Source organism: Corvus brachyrhynchos, unplaced genomic scaffold (assembly GCF_000691975.1).
Source record: "Corvus brachyrhynchos isolate BGI_N302 unplaced genomic scaffold, ASM69197v1 scaffold331, whole genome shotgun sequence".
Taxonomy (NCBI): Eukaryota; Metazoa; Chordata; class Aves; order Passeriformes; family Corvidae; genus Corvus; species Corvus brachyrhynchos.
This window is the reverse complement of record NW_008237229.1, coordinates 4,072,239-4,088,907: the sequence shown is the minus strand read 5'-3', so window position 1 is coordinate 4,088,907 and position 16,669 is coordinate 4,072,239. Positions and strand designations below refer to the sequence as shown.

At 35.6% G+C, this 16,669-nt stretch overlaps 1 long non-coding RNA gene across 5 annotated transcripts in view; it reads left to right on the top strand.

The window, feature by feature from the left end:
- LOC108445489 overlaps positions 1-16,669 on the top strand; it is a 191,368-nt gene that overhangs the window by 114,696 nt on the left and 60,003 nt on the right. Inside the window, exons 3-4 of one of the 5 annotated variants that reach the window (XR_001860370.1) lie at positions 8,276-8,438; positions 10,417-10,982. The exons of 2 other annotated variants lie outside the window; for them this stretch is intronic. This is a non-coding gene — a long non-coding RNA (uncharacterized LOC108445489). Of the gene's footprint in view, positions 1-8,275; positions 8,439-10,416; positions 10,983-16,669 lie in introns of those variants that run through there. 2 more of the 5 variants (XR_001860367.1, XR_001860371.1) reach the window with 2 other exon arrangements.

The window sequence follows — 16,669 nt, the reverse complement described above, 5'->3', positions numbered from 1 at the left end:
GCATCCAGCTTGGTCAGCATACCAGGGCAGGAAGAAAAGATAAGAGACCACTGATAAGGGCAGAGGGAGTCTCAGACAGACATCCTGCGCTCAACCCAAAACTAGCTCAAACCAGTCTCGAAGCTTAAACCCAGGCCAGGGGTACAAAAGAGCATGCGTAGGGAAGAAAGGTGAAAAGTTCAGGATGATGAAGACTCCTGACTTCATCAAAAAGACCCTCGGAAGACCCCTACCAAAGCCACCAAACCACACTGCGCAAGCGCAACGCGGATGTAGATGACTTTTGGGTTCATTATAATACGAAGCGAGGCTGGGCGGGGCTAGGTGATGAATATGTATAGGCGTGTTGCGAAACTTAATGAATATGGAACTTGTAACCCGATAAATACCGAGCTGAATGCAGCTGTCGGCACGCATGATTTTGGAGGAGCAATCCCCCGTGCGTCCCAGCGCTGGAAATAAACATACCTACTTTACTACTTCTTTAGTAGTGGAGTTCTGTCCGCTCTTCAGTATCAGATAGCTTTTTTTAGTCAATACATTCTATGCACTTGGAGAATAGAAGGCACTTGATATACCAGGAGACAAATGACTGCTAAAGAAGCTTTTTGCAGCTGAAATTTTGACTTCTTGATATCTATGGAGTGGCTGATTTTGTAGTCATATTTTTTGTTATGGATTTCTAAGTCGTAAAAATACTCATATATTTTGAGAAATCTTGCTTTGAACAGCTAGTGGAAATTAAACTCCAAAACTTTTGAGATCAATACACTAAAGACCACCTATCCTTAGAAATAAAATTAAGAGAGACCCTGAAGGTATTTTAACCCTCAGACAAACACTGAAAATGCTACTGACCTGGAAACCAATAGTAGAAATAGATAAGTATTCTTTTATTTCTGTTGTGTACACGTAATAGCTGTTATTTGTAAGTGTAGCTGCATACAATATTCAGACTAATGTAAAGTTTTCAGACTTTTTAAAATTGAAGATGGTGTCTACAAATACTGTTCTTGAATGCTGTCTTCTTTTAAAGCAGAATATTGTCATTTATTTAATGAAATCACTCAAAGTAGAGTCATTTTAAATGACACATGTTGAATAGATTATTTTTATTTTATTGTTACTTGGCATCTATATTTGGTATTTGGAAAGCTAAATGTACATTTACCATGGTTAAAATAATTTGATGTGATGGTGCACTAAAACAAAATTTCTTTTCCTCTCATGTTCACTTGCACTTGTGTTATGTAAAATCAATTAAGAAAAAAAAATAAATAACATAATCATTCTTTAGTCTGTGTTAAACAGAGGTTAAGATTAAATACAATGCTTTGGAAAACCATTTATTTCAAATTTCACAAGGTCAGATGGCAGAAACTCTTCAGTGATAAACTAATATGAAAAGGATGTTTTACTTACAGGATTACTTACAGGACTATATCTTTAACTCCAAACATAAGGGAAAGAAGTATAATGTAGGACTTCATCTCAGTATGTTTTTACAAATAGGAAAACTAAATCAAGGTACCTGATTAAGCCTGGGGAACCAGATGAATTATTTTGAAGAACAAATCAAGCTCCATCAGCTGCAAGAAAAGGTGAATGTTAGTCAGTTTAAGACCTGCACAAATGCATTTTCCTACTAGCTAGCTCTTCAACACCACCCAGTGCCTAACCCTGAATATGCATTTCTTTGTGATGCACAGCGCAAACTGTGAAATATCAGCCAAAACTATAATGGCACATTAGCCATGGAGCTCAGCAAATTACTTGTGGTCAGAGTACTGCTGTAATTTAAGTCTTGTAGTGGCTACATGGAATATATTTTTGGTTTTAAACATATGTTAGCTAGCCTGAATTCCCTGAGCAGCATCATCATGTTGTTAGTGCCCCACAAGCCTCATTTATTTTGCTTGTGTGTCCTCATGAAAACATGTCATGTGGACATCCTGTTGCTCCAAAAGTATTTAAGGCCTGTTCAACTCACAAGTATTAAACCCTTAAAGAATTCCTTGCTTTATAAATCAAAAGGTTTTTTACATTTTAGATAGCTTTACAGTATAGATGGGCAGAATACTCATTCAGTGATCAGTGGCAATATGGTTTTGAGTTACTTCTTTCTGAAACTGCTGGCATAAAACAGAAGCAAGAACTGAAAATCCTCTGTTTTATCCAGAAGCTCAGTCCTAAAATCATAATCCTTGTAAATATGTTTCTTTACAAGAGACTTCAGAAAAAAATATTATTAAAAGATGAAGTTTGTCATTGTACGATTCTATACTGGTGCTTGGAGAAGCCCCCGCGCATAATTAACACCACTGATAGGAGGGCAACTGCTGTTATGTAACCAGTGTTTTGATTTGTCATGATTATTCCTTCTCAGAGAATATTTAGGGTAAAATATTAGACTTGGTGCAGCTTATGCCTATTGTGTAGTAAACTTCAACTATCTTATCTTCAACGGAGCACCTGTGCTTTGAGAGTAAAAAATATTTATATTCATTCACAAGTTATGCTATGTTGGGGTTTTTTTCACCCACTTAGTGTACTTTTACACCTCTACCAGATTTCGGAGATTTTGCCAGAAGTCTTGAACAATGCAAATATTTCTGAGTTTTGGATTTTTTTTCTGTGGAATAATAACGAGTTTTTCCATTCTTTCCTAAATCTAATTTTATAAGAGACTTAATGCAGATCAACACCCCACTGAGCAATACTTTACTCACTAAGTGTCTAATAAGTTTTTTGCTAAGTTGCTGAATTGGGAAAAACAAGAACTCAATCTCCATAAATTGACCTTTTAGCTTCAGCTGAGCAGCTCTCTACTGAATAATAATTGTAAATAAATAAGCCTAAACAAAATGACAACAAGCATAAGCAAGCCAGTGAACAGGAGGGTTGAGCTGTTTAATGAAGCAAAATGTAAGCTAAAGCCAATGTTGAGACCGAGGCGGGGGGACTGATGTCCTCACCAGCAAGGGTGCAGTCTGGCAGGACTCATGAGAGGAGACAAGCTCGGGTAACAGCCCTGTGGTGCCCATGTGAATCCACAGTGACAAAGCAGGTCCAAGTCAAAGCCTCTAAGTCATATCAACAAGGCCGGAATCAGCAAGATAAGGGAACAAAGCACAGGAATACCCATGGCACAGAACAGGGAAAGGACAAGGCTGATGGCTGCAGAGCCTCTTGGTGTATTCAAGACCTCAACAAAAGCCAAACCTAACTTTTAGTGAGCCAAATTCATATTCAGGTTTTCTAGTGATACATGAAAAAGTGAGAGACATGAAGAGGAGAAGGGAAAATATTTGCTTTGGCACAGCATGTTCCACCGATGGTGAGTATTAATAAAAAAATAAGAAAGCTAATTTCCCAGAAATGTCAGTTCTTGTGCAACTTCTTTTTTGCACAAAGACCAGGTGGTGCAATATATGTGCATGATGTGTGAGTTCCATCTCCTCCTCCTTTACAGAATTTCCAAGGCTACATTTCCTACCTCCTAGTCTATTCCCTGGCGTGTCCTACAAAATAAGAAAAGGTATTTAATGGTGTTAGATGATCTGATGTTGACAGCATGACATCAAGCAACTTAACCTGTTCCTCTAACCTCCCTGATTTATGAATTCTGTACTCATATGAGAAAAATAATAATTTCCTGAGCCTTAGAAAACCCCCACCACTTTAAAAGATTTGCTTAGTAGCCATGGCCATTCCAGTTAGATTCCTTTATTCATCCAAGAAGCTTTGGTGTTCTCATAGGCAACGCCCTTCCAGAGGCATAAATGAAAGCTCCAGCTAACAAACCAGGGCCCCTAATTTTAACTTGCAGGATAGTATTTCTTCCAGAAAATGCTAGCAAACAAAAAGGTATCATATCATCAACCTCTGGTTTTGTGCAGAACTCTCTGATAAAGGAAATTGAGAGTTAAGCAGAAAAAATAATAAAAAAATTTAATTATTCACTCACTGTGGTTTATTGGAATGACTTAGAGATGTTGCAGCATTCTATGAATGTTAAATACATATAGAAGTCTATTCAGTAAATAAGACTTGGTATTTTTTATTAGTCTAATCTTCCTAAATAAAGGTATTTAAACCTAAATATAGGAGAAAACGGTCTGATTTATTACCACAGAGTCTGCTCCTTATTTATTTTAGTAGAAAATGCTGATGTCATAAAACATGGTATTTGACACATATGATTAATACAGTCCAAGTCTTGTAATAAATCATTGCAATTTTGACAGGAATACCTAATCTCATATATTACAGAACATCTGACTTTTTTTTTTTTTGTATATTTTACTAAGTAACCCTTTCCCTGGACATGTAGTAGAAGAACATGCTCTTACATGGTATTCATGTTTCCCTATTAATTCAGCATCTAACACAATTCCAGACCATTGAATTTGATGAACAATGACAAAACAGAATCATTGATGACTTCACAGGGAAAAAAATCTACTTTGCCCACAGCAGTTCTCCTTATTTCTGTGGACAAATTTTCCCTTTTCCTTAGTCAACAAATAGTGTCACCAACATGTAACTCTTTAAGGAAAAATGCAGATTAGCCTTTATTATTGAGGGCATAATCCTTTTCAATTTTAAGTTTCATTTTAAATCAATATGTATGTCTCTAACAGATTAGTTATATCAGCAGCTTTTTGAACTGACAATTTTTTAAATTATCTCTTAGTGCTCTTATTGCTGGAAGGATCAATGAAATTTTACTAAGATTCAATATATATTTGATGTATCAATCTAAGATTAAATTATATTCAATTCAAAAAGTTATTTTTAATAAAATCTGGTCATAAATGAACTAGATATATAGTTAATTTTCTTAAATTATAAAATTCACTATTAATGTACTGCTTTGGATGAAAATTTTTCCTGGAGTTAACTCCATTTCAAGTTAGAACTGTCACTGATCACATCATATAGTGTTTGCCATCTACTAAGGAATCTGAAACCACTGAGTCAATCACACATTTTTAACAATGAGAGTGGATCCCACAGGGTGTTTTAATACAGTGACTACCAGCTACAGACAGATGTAACTCTTCTTCCCAGATGTAAAGGTCTGCCTGTGTACTTACTGCAATACTAGGTCTGAAAGATATGTAAATAAGCAAAATTATTCTAAGTGTAAATTCAGGAACAGACAGAAGGAAGCAAACGATATTTGGTTTTTTTATGTCACCTACAGATAGATCTTCATGATCTCCATTCCAAATGCATGTGAAACACAGAAATATCACATAGACACTAATTTTGAAGTATTGAAAAAAAATCACAAAATTTTAAACTGCAAGTTCACCAAGCATTTCTACAGACATTTACCAAGGCACATTTTCTTTTCATACCTAATCTAACTTTGGCATGTTGCCCAGTCTTTTTTCCTCCTCTTCCCCTGTATCATCTATCTTCATGCAGCTTCCCAGAAGGATGAGTTGGTTCAGCTCACTGATGACAGAAAGTACACTTCTCAGCATGTGGGAGGGAAGAGAGGATTAATTTTCTATCAAGCGAATGTTTCAGTCAACTCATCCTGTGGGCTCAAGCTTGCAAGGGAAAGGATTACAAGTGTGTACATGGTAAACAGGACCTTTCAGCAGATGACTTCAGCTGCAGTGAAAGACTGTCCTTGTCACTCTGCAGCTGGGAGCCCAAGAACATGGGTAAGATTACTTGGAAAATCTTCAACAGACATCGAATGGCCAAGCAGTTTATTCATGTATCATTCTTCTAAAAGACACACTTCTTAGTGAAAGGCATTATAGATTTTGCTATTGCTTGTTTTTGTGGTTTAGTTATATGGGATTAGATGGGGATCATGAGTAAGTCTAAAAGTATTTTCATGGCTGTGCTGAGCCAGACTAGAGATCACTCTAGTACTAGCCCTATATACTGTTTGACAGTATATGAGGAACAGACACTTAAATAAAGCCATACAATAAAACTTACTACTTTGTCATACCATTCCAGAAATCAGGAGAAAAGGACCTTTTAGAGCTGTAGCTCCCATTACATCTTTATTAACAGCCAATTACATCAATTTGTTTAAAGCATTTATATGCTATCCTTTCCAAATTAAAATACTATATATTTAGTAGGAGTTTACTACAAATAGTGCTTTGCATTATTGCACAAAATTATAAAGTCTTCTGGCTCTTCTCATTCATCTTCCAAACTCTGATCTTAGGTAATTTATAAACATGTTAAACTGCAGAGACTTCAGTAATAAAAAAACAAGAAGGAAAAAAGAAAGAAAGAAAAGAGAAAATGTGGTCGGTCAGTATCTGTGTCATCTCTCTGTTCTGCATGAGTGCTCAATTTTACAAGTTCTATTTCCTGACCTCAGCTTCGTTAAACTAGAATCTTATTTTCAAGGCCCAGATAAGCTTCTGGTGTGATCCAAATACTTATTAACCTGTAACTCAAACTGGGTTTAGGGACCTGTCTTAACCATTTTCAGTGATTTCTTCTCTAATACCAAAAAAGGGGGAGATCTTAATTTGGAAGTTGGAAGAAAAATGAAGACCCTTAATCATCAGGAGTGTCTAACTTTTAGTCAATTTTTTAAAATTTTTTCTGCTAAATTGTAGGTAAGAAAGAGACTGGGAGCCAAGGAAGTGAATGAGAGAATGAAACAACCATTTCTTTGAGACAGCAGCTATTATTTCTTTGTAGCTAAATTTGATTTTTGTTTCTCATATAGCTAACATAGCTAATATTAGGGCTCTTGATCTTTTTTTCTTTCTGGCAGAGCGTGATGCTTATATGCCAAATGAAGATGAAGTGTTTCAATTTTATCATGAGGTATGCCAGGCAAAGTCAACTCAAAATAAAGGAACAAAATTAAATTCTTCATACATAAAGGTACAATGGAAACATGTTTTTTAATTTGGTGTTCTGGGTAATTCAGAGGCTAAAAAATAACTTTTATAGAACTACTATAAAAAATCTGTTAAATTGCTCAAAGTGGTTTCTGTGCTTCTAAAGTACAAAATTTCTGGACCATTTAACCTGGTGTCTGGCATGTTCTCACAGTGTCTCTCAAAGCTGCAGTTAAAGAACTGTAAGTTTTCATACTGGAAACAGTTGTTTCTCTGTAAATCAGAGAGTGATTTAAAACTAAATGCTTCTAAGGATAGTCTGGCTTAATTTATATGGCTTTGGAAGTGTTCCAGCTTAGGCTAAGAAAAGAGTAATATTTCTGATGCTGGTCATTTTGGCTATATAGTGTGTACCATGCTATAAAAATCATCTGCTTAAAGAAGATCTTAACACTTCCAAGCTTATTTCCTGGGTAAAACTACCAAAATAGTTTTAAACATAATAAATCACACTCTCTTTCACCCATTGATATCTGCAATCTACAGCATGTTTAAAGTACAGCATATATGTGAAAATTCTCTCCTCTTCATAGCTAATATAAAAGGCAGTATCATATTAACAGTAGGTTGGTCACATCAAGATTATTTGTTTCTAGGGATATCTGAAAGCACTGAGCATTCTGGGAGATGGAAACATGTATGCAATAAAAGCAGATACGAATGAACATAAATCCCTGGTTGGACTTTTTTTTCTATAATTTGCATCCGAGTTGAATCTAACTGCTTCTTCATGTTTTATGGAAGAGAAAATGTGCTGACATGAATGACAATTCATGGGAATGCAACCTGCCTGACTTGTAGGTCCATGAAAGTGTTGGCTGCCTTCTGTGACTGTAAATTTCACCACTGGCCTCTGATAGAACGCCAGTCTGAGATGGACTGTTCCATCAGTCTTCCCATCAGTTTCTTCTTCAGATGCAGGTTCTATTCACTTTTGTATAAAAGGCTGTTTGTGTAAGGGTTTTGACTTTTCTTGTATGGAATTTCAGACATACCTAAGGGGTATAAATTCAGCTCTTGAACCACTCTTGCAAAAGTCACAAATAATAAATAAATAAGGCTAAAATGCATCCTTTATTCTAGAAAATTGGCAATGAAGCATTAGGTTTAAAACAAGGTGTTTGCATATGTTCTATGTGTCATACTGCCTGCTATTATGGGGATCTGGTATAATTGGTAACAAAACTAATAATTTCCAGCAGTCAAGAAATTGGGTAGGCCTTTTCATAGGCCTTTTGATACTAAATGCATAATGGATTAAGTTTGCCTATGCTTCCTTGTGGTATAAAATTTTTTTAAGTGGGTATAATGTTTGACTGTTTTATTTCTTAGGCTTTGTTTTACAAGTAACAAGCAATGATTTATATTTCTTGCAGTTATTTGCCACATATCAGACAGCAAACAATTTCACTTATCTTTCTTTACATCAGCAAGAAATGGACTAGCCTAAACCAAGGTTTTTTATTGGAATGTGAAAGACAGATGGGAGATGAGGAAGACAAAGTTGGACCTTATCCAGTTTTTTATTGCAAGTCATGAGTAAGTATTGTCTGAATGTTAAAGAAATCACTAAATCAGAATGTAAGCATAGGAGTTTTCCCCTTTTCTGGAGTTAGATCATTAAATAAGAAATCCTCCCTTAATTCTGATCCTCCAATGTATTGTAATCCTTTCAAGACATTAAATATTGCTGGATTAATGGTGGTTAGTGTAAAGCTTTGCTACAAAAACACATTTTTGTTAAGCAGTAGTAATAATTTCCACTTGGAATTCAGATGCAGGTAATTGAAAAGCCAGTATGTACCTTCTAACAGAAAATGTGTGACAATACACTATTTTAAAATTCGCTTTTCTTGTTTCTCAAAGCATTCTATAGCCATCCCCATACTTTTGTACATTATAGTTAAATGATTCATGATTGCAAGATGCTTTACAGAAAAGTATATTGTTCATTTTCCTATTTCCAGAGTCTCCCCATTGTCTTAGTGTACAAAAGTAAAAGATATATAAAGAGTATACAGAAGAAAAAGCTTTTTTTTTTGCTTATTTTTGCAAAAGTAAAACTTGCTTTTGCTATTCCCTGTTTATTTACCACTGGTTCAGTTTACCATTCTTGCTTTCATCTTTCAACTTTTAGCCTGCAGACCCAATTTTCTGTTGTTGTCTCTCATTTTTCCCTTTCCTGTGAGCACTGACAATTTGTAGTCAAAATTAGGAATTAAAAAATTTGCAGTGTATCTGTTTCAGTTTTCCTGAGTATGTGATTAATTTGATTTGACATTCAGTTCAACATTTACTTCCCACACATTCTATTTCAATATTATTTTCAGTCTTTTTTTCCAAAATTAAACCTAAAACTTATCTTTTACCCCAAATTACTATATTTTTATCATTCAGATGCAAGGGATAAATATTATAATGCAAAGATATTTTTCGCATTTTCTGACTAATCAAGAGTCAATATAAAGTGAAAATAGCAAATTAATTATTTTTTGTTACAAATCTGTTTGAGAAAAATACTTTAAAACACAAGAAAAAATGTAGTCTTGGATTTAAGTTTTGGGTTCATGTGGGTAGATTTTGATAACACTGAGAGTGGCAGGTGTGGCTTCTGTGAAAAGACACCAGAAGCTGCCCACATGTTGGGCAGAATCAATTCCAGCTGGCTCCTAGAAGCATGCCTTGCTGGCCAAAGTTGAGTCTCTCAGCGACACTGATAGCATCTCTGTGATAATATATCTAAGATGGGGTAAAAAATGCCTGTACAAAACAGCTGGGAGTGAGAATATGTGAGAGAAGCAGCCCTAGAGACACCAAGGTCAGTGAAGAAGGAGGGGGAGGAGGTGCACAGATTCCCTTACAGTGGGGGGCTCAGGCCGTCGTGAGGAAGGCTGTCCCCCTGCAGCCCATGCAGGGCCAAGGTGAAGCAGATACCCCCACCTGCAGTACCTGCAGGACCCTACACTGGGTCAGTCTGTTCCTGTAGGATTGTACCCCGTGGAAAGGACCCATTCTGGAGCAGTTCTTGAAGAACTGCAGCCTGAGTGTGATGAGGAAGAAGAGTCATAGATGCATTGTTAGGAACTCACAACCCCTGTTCCCATTCCCCAGCACTGCTCAGGAGGTAGAAGAGTCAGAGTGAAGCTGAGCTTGGAAAGAAGGGAGGGGTGGGGAAAAGGTGCTTTTAATTTAGTTTTACTTCTCACCACCCTATTTTTTGCAATTACTTGAAATAAAATACATTACTATCCCTAACTCAAGTCTGTTCTGTCCTTGATGGCATTTGGTAAGTCGTCTCCCTGTCCTTATCTTCATCCACAAGCTTTTAATGATACTTTTTTCCTCTGCCCTTTTGATGGATGGGGACAGGTAAAACATCTGTGTAGGCACCTGGCATCCAGCCAAGGTCAATACAGCCCATATATGAAAATAGATATAAGCAATGCCTTCAACTTTAAGGACCCTTAGGAAATTTAGAAGAACTCTCTCTCAATCTCTCTCTCTCTCTAATTTCCAGGTGAAAACCTTTCTAGCAGAAATCTCTTAACTGAAGTTTTCATTGTAAGAAAATAAATTACAATGGAAAATATTGTAAGTTTCTCAATCTTTCTAGCACAGAGGAATAAAAAATTAAGTTGATGATTTAAGAAGCTTGTTTTCCTACAGTATCTAAGCTAGGTATGTAATTTTAGATTCCATAAAAGCTCCTCTTCCAGGTGCTCATTAATGTATGAAGCTGTAACTGAGTGTCCTTGATTGTGCTTATTTCAAGACAAGAGTCAGTGGAACATAGGAGTTAAATATTCGCATGTTACTGGAAAAATCCTTTAAAAACTTTGTAGCCTGATGTATGTGTTTTAGGTTTGCTGATAAATTTTGTTCAGTTCCATGACTTATCTGCAACTCTTTTTTTTTTCTTAATCTGATTATTTTCTTTAAAAGTTTTGCAGTCAGTGTTCAATACTGAGACAATGTTAGGATTTAACATAATCTGATCTCTGTGACAGCACATTCATTAAGCTGGTTTCCACATAACACACAGAATTGTTGAATAGTGTGGTCATAATTATGTGGAAAAGATGATTCATACCCTGAGAGGTAAGAACATTTACTTACAGGAATAAAATCACACTAAAAAACTACAACAACATATAAATGCCCCACTCAATAAATATCTGTTAAATCTGCAGTTTTTAAACTTACAAGAATGTTTGCTCCTAATTTTCCTCTAGCGATAGATTGCAAATATCTTTCTGCATTTTTAGTTATTTCTTGAATGACTCTTCATATATTCCTACAAATCTAGAAAAAATTACTGTGCTTCTCAAACATAGTATCATCCTATACTGGTCCACTATAGAAAAGTGCATTTTTGGAACAATATGATGGAAGGAATACAAGGCCTTCAGGTACCGCCCCTGAGCCCCTGAGAAAACCCCCCCTGTGCTGGGATCACAGGGTCTCTCTGCCTCTGGGGGGATCATGGGGACAAGATGTGATTAAAGTCCTCTCAAACCCTCATGGGAGGCCCTTCTCTGCCTGCTTTGCCATCACTGGTTGTAGCGCTGCTAGCTGCCGGAGCAAGAACCGCGGGGCCGTCTGAAATGGACTACGGGAGTGCAACCATGGTCGCACTGCCCTAAGCAGCCCCGCTGAGCTCGCAGGAAAGCTGCAGCCTGCTAAGCTAAATCTTGCGACTACAACACTTCCTGAAATTTCTACTGTAACCTGTTGTAACAGTGTTGGACAAGATGGACAGAATGGTAACTAGAGGGAAACACAAGCAGCAACTCTGCAAGAGTACAACAGAACAACAGACATGTCTTACTGTGTCAGATAATCCATTTGTCGATCTTCAACATTTGCAATAGGAAAAACAAAGCTGGAAGATACTTTTTGCCAAGCCCTTTCTCTGGCTCATTCCCATCATACACTCCTATTATCAACAAATGTTGTTACAGAAATATTAGAGGATACACCCCTGAAGATGAAAAATTATAATTTATTATAATTATTTTGTTTATTGAAAATGGTAACAAAATTACTTTTTAAAACTTATGTAAAAGCTCTTTTATCCCTAGGTCCAGAAACTGCTTTTGACAAAGTAGAACAAGACTGGTCCTTTTGTGGGGTGTATCTCATCAAACACCAGTTAAACAACCATGATATAATGCACAACATAGTAACATTGTCAGACAGCTAAAAAGGAACTGGACAGAAATTGAAATAAACATTCCCAGCCCATATTTCACTCAATCAAGTTCAGACTATCAGACTGATCCTGTAACGCGCATTAGCAAATCACAGTTTTCTCAGATATATTTTTTCTGTTTGTAATTTGTTCATGAATCACTGACATGGCATCTTTCCTTCTGAGCTGTGATTGTTACATTAAAACAGGCAATACTTTTCATATGTATGCCTAAGTCGTATCCACATTTAATTTCTATTACATTTTGTCAGTATAATAAATGTCCCTGATGTTTACAGAAAACTAATCCTGAAGATCTTCATGTATATTGGAGTCAATGGAAAGATGATTTTTGAAGGAAGGAACAGTGATTTAGCGATAGTTCTAACTGAGAAGATACCCAGTAAGGTTTTCTCAGAAGAAGAAAATAATTTAGAAGCTTTTACTCCATAGAATAAATAAAAATGTCAGACCTAGATGTCAGAATAAATTATTGGCCAAAGCAGACACAGATCCAAACATATAACCTAGTAGGAACAGAAAAACAGGACTATTTATTTTTTAAAATATGTTTATTCACTTACTTAAGTATGCCATTTACTATAGTTCTGTTATTGCCTTCCTGCATGGTTACTAGCAGTTTTTCAAATTAATGTTATCTGTGAAATTTTCAAAGCAAATATGTTGGATAAGCCTTCAATTCCTTTCTGAGCACAGACCAACTAATGTGACAATGCCTGGAGGTAAAAGCATCATTGTTCTGCATGCTTTCGGATATGGCTCTGCTTTCTTTATTTAATCCAAGGTCATTATTTTCAAACCACAGCATGTTCTCATGAAGATCAAATATTTTCCCAAGAAGGAATGGCCGCAGCATGGTATACTAGAAATTTAAAAGTTAAAAGTCATATAAAACATTGATCAAAGGAGAGAAATGTTGTCAAAAGAGGAAATTATATTTTTATTTAAAAGATTGAGCTGTTTACACAGGGGAACAGATAATGGTGAGATACATTTTAGAACTAGGGAAAAATTATTTGTTTCTTTAGTATCAAAAAAGATTTCATTTTTCTGTTGCTGTTTGCTTTTCTTTAGTTTGCATGCCACGCCCTATTCTTCTCTCCCAGGAAAAGACATTTAAATGGTTTATGTTGAAACATCTCGATGTTGGAAGATAAGCTTGATGCTTAATATATAAATATTTGTATCAGTATTATTCTGAGGTTAAAAATTTAGGTTATGTTGTTGGATAAAATGCCAGTTCCTTAGCAAATAATTGCTGCAAAATAGAAGGCTGAAAATAAAATATAAGTACATCGTGTTCCCTGTTTTATGCTAACATATTTATCCATTTCTTAACTGATCTTGAGAAAAAGAAAATGAATTTTCATTCTGAATGATGAGTACTCTTCAGAAGAGTAAAAGATTATAAGAAGGAAAGTGGGTGTTAAGTGAAGTAGGATGAAATGAGCACACGAAGACTGAAGGTAAATAAGGAGTTTTACAGGAATCTAAAAAAGGCATTGGGAGATCAAATGCAAATATTTCCTGTCCTTCTGAGACAGGGAACTGTCCTGATTTTGTCATCCTGTAATTACTATGTAATTTCAAGTACTTGCTTACACCAGTGTGTAACACATTCCAATATTTCCATTACCGATGCTGTGGTGAGTTGTTAATGATTACTTAGTTCAGACCTGCAGATTCCTGCATCAGCCTTGTTGGATAAAATACAACCATAGAAATAAACAATGAATAATGGCTTATTTCTGAACTTGTGTGCTAGTTTACCTCGAGTTTTGGTGTAAACCTTGCATAGGTCACCGAGCTATGAATATCTATGTTCGACCATCTGAGAGCCTCCTGTATTACTCAATTCACCCACAAAAGTCTGAAAATCAAACCAGTGATACTGCTCTAGTTTTGAATCCTCTGTATCCATCCAGATAAGCACATCAGAGATAGTTTAGATGCATTTGGTGTGGGTTTAATGCCTATGTGCATCCTTGGTCACCTGTAACAATGCCATCTCTTCAATCTACCTTAAAATCCTTTGTGGTAATATGATCAAAGACTATGCACTGATAATATATGCACAGACTCTTAAAGCCATCTAAAGGTCACAGCTATGCCAGCAGATAAGGCCTAAGTCAAAGATTCAAATACATTTTTCATACATGCATTTCTCAATGCAAACATTTCTAATAATGATCATCCCAATTAAAAGTGTATGCATCTAATTGAGGCTCCAAAAGAGCTTTTCTGTGTGAAGTGTTTTCACATGCCTTTTTTCTTGTTGTCCCAAAGCACATATGTTCAAAGAGATTTAGCAGGTGAAAGAGTGGGGGTTTGGTGGTTTTTTTAAAGAATAAAATATTAAACATAAAATATCAGCATCACAGTGGTGTAAAATGTGATTATTCCATTTTTGCTTTGCAACATTTTGCTCTTGTGAACTAAAAATGCTAGGAAAACATTACCATATTGAATATTTTAATTTTTAATTTTTCATCTAATTATGAAGTAGAAGAGATTTTTTTTTTAATATTCCTTTGGCATTAAGGAGTATTTGGCATAATTACATTCCTAGTAGCTTCCAAGAATCTACTCTTTTGTGGCAAATAATGGAATGCAGGAAGGTAATTTCTGTCAGATGCCTGTTCTTTTGAAATAGTGATTTTCGTCACCCTGGAATCTAATTTGAACCATTCTGAAACTACAATTATGGTGAACAGTATTAGGATTTTTTGATTCCTGACACTAATGCTGTTATCTTTATGGACTCTCTTGTCTAATCTAAAATACTTCAGTGTTAGGAATACAATTAAATATAAATATCACTGTATTTGAGTAATTACCTATTTAATTTTTAAAAAAAATGGCACCAAATCCTATTATGAACCACCAAGTGCATTATAAATTATCCTTATTTTTTCTTCCTTTTTAATAGTTATTGAAATGAGATGATGCTGGTGGGGGTTAAACTAGCAAATTCCCAGGGTTGAAGCAGTATTACTGATGTCTTGAATCATAAATGTTAAATTACTTGATATAAATTGACAAGAAAGTCGATTAATGCATTAATTACCAATACTGTGAATCTTAATTAAGTGATCTAGAATTAAATTTGTACTGTAGCAAACCACTTGCATTACAAATAAAGAACCAATGTATACATAGAGATAAGTAACTCTGAGGAGAAAAAACATGGAGCTGCACATCTTCTCATTTTAAAATCAAGAGAAAATTAAACCTTTGTAGATATTCCTTCAATGAGTAAGAAATTGTACTGTGAGAAACATTAATCTGTAAATAAATTTCTATAATAAGAAAATAAGAAATTATGCAGGAATTAACAGGATAGCTGTCAGATCAAAGGTTCTGTCTGACTCTGAAAGAGGACAAATTCCACCGATTCTAACAATTTTTTTCAGACTCCAGTATTTTCAGAACTCCATCTGATTTCCATATTTTTCCTCATGAATGATCTGTATCCTTATCTTATAGGAAAACTTAGAGTAAAATTACCATGAGCTATATATGTTCCCTTGAGCACTGGTTTCCCAGTCATACACTTACTTTATTCCTAAATTGGTAGGAAGGTATCTCAGAGGTAACTATGTTCCTAAAGTATCAATTAATCACAGAATTAATCAATTAGCATACAGAAAGAGGAGAAGGGGAATAGAGGCTTCAAATTATCAGGAGACAGAGAGTATAGGATTCATATATATCTTTATCATTAAAGTTATGAAAACAGATATTCGGCAGGTCCTTGGTTCTAAATGGCTTCTGAGGAACAGAAACCATGAATGAATGAACTGGAGAAGCAAAAAAGGAAAAGAGCATGGCAGTGAATATGCATGAAAATGCAATAGGAGAAAAAGGGAAAAGAGTTTGAGAGGTAGAGAAGCAAAAGGGGGAGGAAAAGATCCTTGTGTTAGAGAAAGGAGAAAGAGCTGTGAAGGCAATCATACAAGAGAAACTAAAGTTGACATTAGGAAGTTCTACTAAGAATAAAATACACATCTTATAACTAGAATAACAATAAACCACCGAAAAACTCAGTGCCAGTGAAAAACGGCATAGTTAACATACACGGATGTGGTTATGGATGAGATGCCATTCTTTTCAAGTATGATATGAAGATAGATTAGCATTTAATACGAACAAGTATGATGAAGCTCTGAATTTCTTTTAAACAATTATAAAACCTGTGACTAGCACTGGCTGGAGCACATCCTGCCTTTTGCCATGCTGTCTTACAGGCTGGCTGCTGTACTGGAGTTATCCATGCTGGCTGCCTTATGCCTGTGTGGAGACAGGACATGCCTTACATCAAACTCAGTATTGAGCTTGCATGTCATTAATTATTTTTCCTTTACCACCCTACCTTTTTTTTCCTTATGTTTTCCCTTTGTACTATAAATCCCAGGTTCATTAAAAACATTGGCTGGAACAACACTCAGTTTAACAGGAACTGAGAATTTACTCAAGCAAATCTCTTAATTCATTTCTCTTAGCTATACCAGATTATACACTATAATAATTCTGGGACAGATTTCCAAAGGTGTTTGTG